Below are 8,604 nucleotides of genomic sequence, written 5' to 3'. Positions count from 1 at the left end.
TATCTTTGTCTACTCTGCAACCATTGCTCAGAGCATTACAAGATTATGAATGATGAAGTCAAATGAGCTTATGAACCAGAAGCATATTTGTCTTTATACCTACCATGTGTTTGATAATAATAGTTTATTACATTAATTTTTCTTAAAGACAGCTACATGGCTTGTCCCTGCCTTCTTGGCAGATAGTAAAATGTCCTGGGATTGAGCTCAGGGCCTGAGCACTGTCCTTGGACTTTTACCACTTGAGCCTCGGCACCACTTCCGGCTTTTTTTTTTTTCTATGTATGTGGTACCGAGGAATCGAACCCGGGACCTCATGCATGCTAGGCAAGGACCTTAACCACTAGGCCAAACTCCTGGCCCCTCGCTCCCAGTTTTTTTTGCCACACTAGTCCCTGTGAGCAGGCACCAGGCCCAAGTAGCCTCAGCCCCCGCCCGCCCCGCCCCCGCCCCGCCCCCGCCCCGCCCCCGCCCCCGCGGAAGGCGCAAGGGGCGTGGCCCTGGCAAGGGGCGTGGTTTGGGAGTCGCGGGGTGGCGGAGCCCGGGAATTCCCTCCTCCTGAAGTCAGGCGTCCTGGCTGGCTCCGCAGTCCTGGCTGCAGCCTGCCGCCCCGCGCCTCGCGCCCCCACGCCTAGGAGGTGGTCCGGGTGGAGGAGGGAGAGCAGGAGGGCCTCGGCGGGCGTCTGCTCCGCCCGCTGCCCCTTCTCCTTCGGGTCAGAGCCGAGGCCACAGCGACCCGTGCCAGCGCGGCCAGAGGGCAGGTAAGGACCCCTTTGCGGCCCCACGCGCGGGGACTGCCAACCCCGCTCCCGGCGGCGCTGGGCCCGTGCGCCCTGCTCCGGGAAGCGACTCCACGATCTCCGCTCTCCACCGGCCTGGAGTCCGCGTCCTCCGGGGCGTCGTGTGCCCACCCCGCCCCCGACGAGGTGAGCGTGTTGGTGGGGGAGGGAGGTTGGGTGGGAAATGTGTGTGTGTGAGTGGGGGGGGGGGCGTTGAACCTTCATTCGGATCCCCGAGCCCGATCAGGGGGCCGCTGAGCCGGGCTGGGAGGACCTGGGCGCGGGGACGAGCGGGGGTGGGGGGGAGCTCCGGGCGGCCCGGGTTGGATAGAAAACCGCAACCTGTGTAAAGTTTTCCTTTGTTTTGCCTGGGGGGTGGGGAGATCCACCCTTCCGCGGCCACTCGTGCTGCACCGGGCCCCTCTGCCGCCTCCCCTTGGGTTCGGTTTCGGTCCACATGGGCTCAAGGAAATTTTGTGTTAAAAGTGTGTGTGTGTGTGTGTGTGTTCTTCTTGGTAATTGCTTCCAGCTTTTGCTTTATTGGGCAGAGTTGTTTTAAGGAGCTCCTGGAGAATCGTGTCTGGTTTGGAGGGATTGCTTTAGTTTTTGTTTTGTGAGTGGAGTGGGACGCGGCGCAGTTCAGCCTGGGTTATTTTCTGCAAAATTCATGGAACCAGTCATGGAATGACGTGCAGGCCGGTCACCTTGTAAGTTGCTCAGTGAAAAGTCTTCTAGTAGCACTGAAGCTAGCACATTCATGCCATTTAGTTTGTCTGCTGATGGGGGAGGTTGTCATAGGTAATTTCAAGAATGTATGTCGTGGTCGTATAGACGTGCATGGTGGTGCTCAAAGTGTTTATACCATTCACTTCCTAAGAGTTAAATTACACACTTAGGAAAATACTGCTAAATGTGTGCATGTGACTGCATTTGCGAGAAAATACGTATTATATCTAGGATATCAACCAACACAGTGCCTTGGCACACAGCAGACAGGAAACATTTTGAATGGAATAGGTAATAAAGGAATGTCTTGAACTAGAAGCCAGGGTTCTTCTGTTCTTCACATATATTCGTACATTATACTTTGAGACAAAGTTACATTTCACCAAGGCCAATTTTTTTGAAAAAAATTATGTGCGAACCCTGCCATATCAACATTTAGTTTTAGCAGAATTTTTAGACACTAGCTGAACCTCAGTGAAAAATGGATATGTTTGTTGAGGACACAGAGGGTCCTAAATTTAGAAAAAAAAATAAAACCCCCACCAATTGCTTTTGGTCGCAATCTTAAACACAAGACTGTTCATATACATGTTTCAAGGATAAAAGATAAAAGGGCTCCTAAAATATGTACTTAGTTATAACTACCGTAATGTTATAATAACTTTAATTTTCCAGTTAGTTTTGCTGCCTTCATAAACCACAAAATTGACTCCTTTCTGTTTGACCGAATGTGAAATTACAGCTTTTATCTGTCTTCCTGGGATAGGTGGAATTTGTCTTATGGTTAGAGTATATATAATATTAATACATTGTTGGGGGAAAATGTCTAGTTCAGGAATCCTGAAACTGAAAAAAAAATCAGTGTTTATATAAATGAATTTGTATCTTATTATATGTAGTAGTAAAGAAGAAATATACTAAAAGAAAAGCAGTGACTGAGTAAGATACTTATTACCAATCCAACTTGTTTATTCATGGTTCATTTTCGTGGATCTTAAGTTATACATATTTTTTATATGAGTAATTTTTTTCCTTAAAAATATAATTAGCTCTTACATTGGGCACTGGTGGTGTAAGTCAGAAGGATGAGACCTGAGGATCAGAGTTCAAAGCCAGCCAAGGCAGGAAATTCTGAGCAGACTCTTATCTCCAGTTAACCAGTAAAGGCAAGAAGTGGAGGCATGGTTCAAAAGGTAGAACACTAGTCTTGAGTGAAAAAGCCAAGTGAGACCTTGCCCTGAATTCAAGCCCTCGCAAAAAAAAAAAAAAAACCCACACAAATATATTTAGGCCTTAATCTAGTCAATCAGTTCCGTGGACATCCCTTATTAGTCCAGTTAAGAAAGAAGCCTAGTAAAACATTTTGAAAAGCATTGTTAAGATTTGCTGTCTAGGAATATACATCTGTCTGTTAAGAGATACAATTTCAATGAAATTATGCCTTTATAAGTTAAATATTTGCTGTCTTGGAATGCAAACTTGGGTGGCAAGACTACATTAAGAAAAAAAAGTCTGCAGGAAACTTATTTCATTAAAAGATAGGTTAGGAAGGAGAAGGCTGTGATTGCTATTTTGTTTCTGAAGTGGCAGGGTGTTTTTGTTTTTCCACCTTTTGTTTTTTAACCTAGTTGTGGTCCAGTGGAGTTGGCCTTTGTGTAATGCATTAAGCCGAATACCTTTTATGTGTGCTTTTCTGTATCTGGGCTTTATTTTAGGTGGAAGTTTTCTTTAAAGAATGTGTGTAATGTATATAAGATACTTGGATTAAGAACTAAGTGTTTGGTGATTGGATTTAGAACTTTGGTGGGGCTTTACTTTGCCTTAGGGGTAGACTTAAAAAAAATGGTTGGGGTGGGGTAATGTATTGAGGGGTTACAGTTACGCCCGGCAGGTAGTGGGTATATTACTTTTTGAATTTTGATACCTCTTCTCATGATTTTCTCCCTCTTTTGCTCCCCAACCCCCCCCAAGTCATCTTGTTTTTCCCCCCTTTCTTCCCTATTTCAAATAAATGCATACAGTAACAACAGGTAGGGTTAGGTTTACTTAATCTTAATTTTTATATACCATTTAGTGTGTATAATTGCCTTGAAAATGCTATGTACTCACTTCCAAATGTATAATAACTAGAGAATTTCAGACAAGATATTTGCAATAAAGTTCTGGGTTCTTTTAGGATGATAATTATTTGACTATTTTGAGAGTAGACACTAGGTTTACTTACTTTCAATGTAAGTGAAAAATAAAATAAATACTGTTGTGTTGTCAAATACCCTGTTTTTTCGAAAACTGGTCAATATATCAACACGGCATTTTGGCATCACGGGAGTAATTTTTTTTTTACTTTTGTCCATTTTTAGTTTTCTAGAGTAGAATACTTTTAGACCAATAAATCCAGCCTTACATTTGACATTTGACATTGATTGTTAGGAAATTCTGTGAAAAATAAATTGTCATTACTTAAATTTTATGAAAGTGTATATCAGCGCAAGGAAGATATACATCTTCCTTCAAGGGATATGTTTCAGAAGGAAGCAAATGACTGTATGGTGTTAGAGTTTCAGAAATGCAGATGGAAAGACTTAGAAAAAATCATATTAAGTGAAGTAAGGCAGACTCAAAGGAACTTAGGCTCAATGGTTTCCCTTATTCGTCATAATCAGTAGAAACCTTGGGCTCTACTAGCAATAGAGCAAAATCTTGATACATAAGGCCATATAATGTGAAGCTAATTGAAAGGACCTCCAGGATATTGAAACAAAAGCCATATAATAAATGATTGTTGTCTTTTTCTTTCTTTTTTCATATTTTTATTACAATTTATGGAAGGGTTACGTTATATTCACCAGATAGAAGGTGCATTACTTCACAGACATGGATACCCTTTCTCATGTCTTGGTCCCCATTTCACTCCACCCACCCCCATTCCTTCTTTTTTTAATGGTTGTTACTTTTGTGTTGCTTAAGAAGTTTGGGCCTACTGTCAGGCCACAAAGATGGTTTGAGTTTATTCAAAGAGCTTGATTATCTTACTACTTCATTCTGGTACAAGGGCTTAAACTCAAGGCTAGAGCTTTCATTTGGCTTTTAAACATTTTTTTTATTGTTATTATTAAGGTCATGTATAGAGGGATATCTCACTGTCTGTGTGTGTGTGTGTGTGTGTGTGTGTGTGCACATGCATGCGTACGCTGGTAGTGGAGCTTGAACTCAGGGTCTTGGCATGTCCACTAGCCTAAGGCTGTGTAGGGAGCACAATAATGATACAGATAAGCTGAGATGCATAAAGGTGTTTATTTCTCCAGTGCTAGTTCAATAGTACCTTATTCCATTACCATCCAGTAGGCGGCGCACCTCACCCACCCAATGCAAGGCTACCCAGCCTCCTCCTACCTGCCTGTCCCAGCCAGGGCACTCACTTGGTCCCACAGGTTGGCCTGCTCCCACTGGATCCACAGCTTCACTTCTGGGATTTTGCTTGTTAACAGGAGATAAGAGTTTTATGGACTTTTCTGCGTGGGCTGGCTTTGACCTTGAATCCTCAGATCTCAGGCTCCTGAGTAGTTTAGGATGAGAGGCAGGAGCCATTGGTGCCCAGCTCAGAATTGAATACTTTGGAGTAGTTTTAAGTTCACAGTAAAATTAAAAGAAAATGACAGATACTTCCTATGTCCCTACACAGGCCCAGTCTCCCCCACAACCAACATTCCCTACAGAGGGGTACACTGTGAGAATCAGTGACACACACCTCACACCGGCACCCATGTCTCCAGAGACTGCAGAGTGTGGCTTATTTGCCCTGTTGTGTCATATGTGCACTGTGGTCCTGGGCCCAGGCACAATGTCGTGTGCCAGTCGCGTTATGTTTCATCAGGAGTAATGCCAATGTTATACAATCCTTTTCTCCAATATAGATTTGGCCTAATGTCTCTAGATTTTGTTCTATTTTAAATCTCTCCTAGGAGAGCCCAAGGTTTCTACTGATTATGACAAATGAGGGAGAGTATTGGGCCTATGTTCCTTGGTGTCTGGCTTACTTCACTTAATAGGATTTTTTTCTAAGTCTTTCCATTTCCTTACAAATGGGGTGATGTCGTTCTTTCTCACACCAGCATAGGATTCCATTGTGTATAAATACCACATCTTGTTGAGCCACTCATCAACTGAGGGATATCTGGGTTGGTTCCATAGCTTTGGTACGGTAAATACTGCTGCAATGAACATCATTGTGCTATTGGATGTAGTATGCCCTTGTTTCTGGATGGTTGGGTAAATGCCAAGTAGTGGGATTGCTGGGTTATAGGGGAGCTCTATGTTTCGTCATACTGCCATACTGCTTTCCACTCCTGGCCATATCCCCTCCAGCATCTGTTATTAGTTTTCTTGATCCTGGCCATTCTAACTGGAGCGAGGTGGAATCTTAGAGATGTTTTGATTTGCATTTCTTTTATGATCAGAGATGTCGACCATTTCTTCATGTGTCTATAGGCCATTTTTGTTTCTTCTTCAGAGAAGAGTCTCTTAATGTCTTTGGCCTATCTAATTGTTACAACGTAAGGAAACCATGGAGCTTATTTTTTTCGGGTCTGGGTTACTTCACTTAACGTGATTTTTTTCCAAGTCTTTTCATTTCCTTAGAGATGGGATGATGTCATTCTTTGCTCACACTTTATGAATGAATGAATGAAGGAAACACTTTCCCCTAATGACATACAATACATAGTACCATGAAATAGACGTGCATCAGAACATCCCTGTCATTCAGCTCACCTTTTTCTTAGAAACATTTCAGAAAGATGTCCATGTAGTTGAGGGTTGACCCTTCTGCAATAATATTGCTGGCCTCTGCAGACCAAATCAAGGGTATTCTGGATGCTCTGCCACTGACTTGATATAGGTAGCCATGTTAACAAAAGGGTATCACTCCAACATGACTCAGATTTCCTGTACCTTGAATTCCCTTTGATAGTTCAAGCCTATTTAACGAGACTGGAACCTGTGGAGTGTGAGATGGTATGGTATGTGAGTGGTGGTGGGTGGAAGACTAGCGTGGGAGGAGCAGGAAATTGGAGACCCTGGGGATGAGATTGTAGCATTTTCAGTTGCAAAGCTGTGCAGCCAGGATAGCTTTGTGAGCTCTGTGGGTGAACTCTATTATCTGGTTCTTCCTGGAAAATCCCTGTAGTTACAGAGATGGCAGAGCAGCTCTTCCACCATTATGAGAGGCCAGAATTAAATCTGTGTGTATGTGTGTGTGTTCCTCACATTAGTCACTGGTGAATGCTAATGGTCTTTCCAGTCTCAGGCCTTCAGAGAGGGGGTACAAATGTGTTTCTTGGTGACCCTTAGCAGTGTGGTAAACTAAGTGGTGGTGGGTCCTTTCTTGTCTCATGAGAATGTCCATCACTGGATGACTTGCAGTTGTTGGAAGCCTCATTTTAATGATGATATATAAGGAATTATTACTATTTTGGGGTGTGTGTATGTGGCAATCTTGGGGCTTACTCAGGGTCAGAACAGTTTTCCTTAGTTTTTTTTTTTTCACCCAAAGGCTAGGGTCCTACCAACTAAGGCAGTCCTCTTCTCCTGTTTTCTTTTTTTTTCAAATATTTTTATTGTAATTAATAGAAGGGTTACATTATATTCACCAGATAGAAGGTACATTACTTCACAAATATTGATACCCTTTCTCATGTCATGGTTCTCCTTGGTTTTTAATTGGAGCTAAGAATCTCATGAACTTTTCTATCCAGACTGACTTTGAATCCTGCTTCTCAAATCTCAGACTACTGAGGAGGCAGAATTCCAGGCATGAGCCACCAGTGTGCCTGGATTAAGACCTGTTATTATCCACATTAGAAATGAGCTCCTCAGCCCTTTTCTCCAGGTGAGAATGAGTTATGGAACAGGAAGCTTTCAGAGGCTGCAGGGAATTGTACGCTGGTTTGAAGTTGAGAGGTCACCAGAAAACAGGGCTATCAGAGGTAAAGGAAGGTAGATAACATTTCTCAGCAGAAATACAAATTAAGTTACACCACATTCTTGACTTCAGTGTATTTATATATACTGGACATTTAGAGTTTCAGTTAATAACATTGATTTGTCATCTCTCATGGAACAGGAGAATGGGGTTGTAAAGGCTAATGAAGCTAGAGGACAACTGAGCAGTAGGCCACCTACCTCATCTAGATGATTCATTGCATTGCAGTAAGGTAAATAAGTACCTGTAAGTAAGTACTGAAGCTCCCGGGATTTCTGCACCTGGCTCTGCCTTCTGCTGGTTTGCAGCGCAGTGTCCTCTCACTGCCCTCACCTAAGGGTTAGACTACACTGGGTCCTTGCAATTAAATGCTTGGAGCATCTGAGATCCTGATCAGAGGCCACTGGTGACCAATACCTGTTCTGCAAGGGATGAAGTGATTCCTGGCTTCATTTTACTATTTGTGGGTCTCCAGTAAAGTGGAATGGCTGAGAAGCAGGCCACGGGACAGCTGACCTGAGGTGTTGCCAGCACCAAATGACAGCTTTCTAGATAGGATGGTGGTAATGCTGCATCTGGAAAGTTCTCAGCTGAATTTCAGCTGAACAGATGCCAAAGGCCAGCCAGTTTCTGGATGCCCTCTGGGGAAAGTGCAGCCAGTAAAATTATAAAGACGATACAGGGCATGATTGACCACAAACAAGAGTAAGCCATTTCCACGAAGTCAGGGGGATGCCAGGAGAATAGAAAAAATGGGATTGGGGGCAGAAGGCATGGAACTGAGTCTCATAGGCTTTCCTTATCCTTGGCTAGCTTCGAACTGCAGTGCTCATATCACAGCTTCCTGCTTAGCAGGGATTACATGTGTGAGCCACTGGTGCCTGCTTTACTTTTGTATTATCTATTAAATGCTCTAAGTGGCTTTTCTCATGTCTTTATTTTTCCCAGTTCATGCATATTTGGCTCTGTTTATCCTATATCCTCTACTAAGGTGTCATTGATATGTTGGTCAAAGGGAGTAATAAAGACAGATGATAGGATTTTTTTAAACCAAACTTTCAGGCACCCAAGAGTTCTCATATTTCCTTTGACATTTGATCAATTTATATTCATATTAGT

The 8,604-nt window shown here is 43.2% G+C and overlaps 1 protein-coding gene across 1 annotated transcript in view; it reads left to right on the top strand.

The window, feature by feature from the left end:
* The first annotated feature begins 547 nt into the window (after positions 1-547).
* LOC150064928 (glutamate receptor ionotropic, delta-1-like) overlaps positions 548-8,604 on the top strand; it is a 143,707-nt gene continuing 135,650 nt past the window's right edge. The window contains exon 1 of the mRNA XM_090329547.1: positions 548-761. The gene's annotated coding sequence lies outside the window, so the exon portion shown is untranslated. The remainder of the gene's footprint in view (positions 762-8,604) is intronic.

Source organism: Megascapheus bottae, chromosome 3 (assembly GCF_031878675.1).
Source record: "Megascapheus bottae isolate mThoBot1 chromosome 3, mThoBot2.hap1, whole genome shotgun sequence".
In the NCBI taxonomy this organism is placed as follows: domain Eukaryota; kingdom Metazoa; phylum Chordata; class Mammalia; order Rodentia; family Geomyidae; genus Megascapheus; species Megascapheus bottae.
The sequence above is the reverse complement of the archived record's forward strand: the minus strand, read 5'-3'. Positions and strand labels throughout refer to the sequence as shown.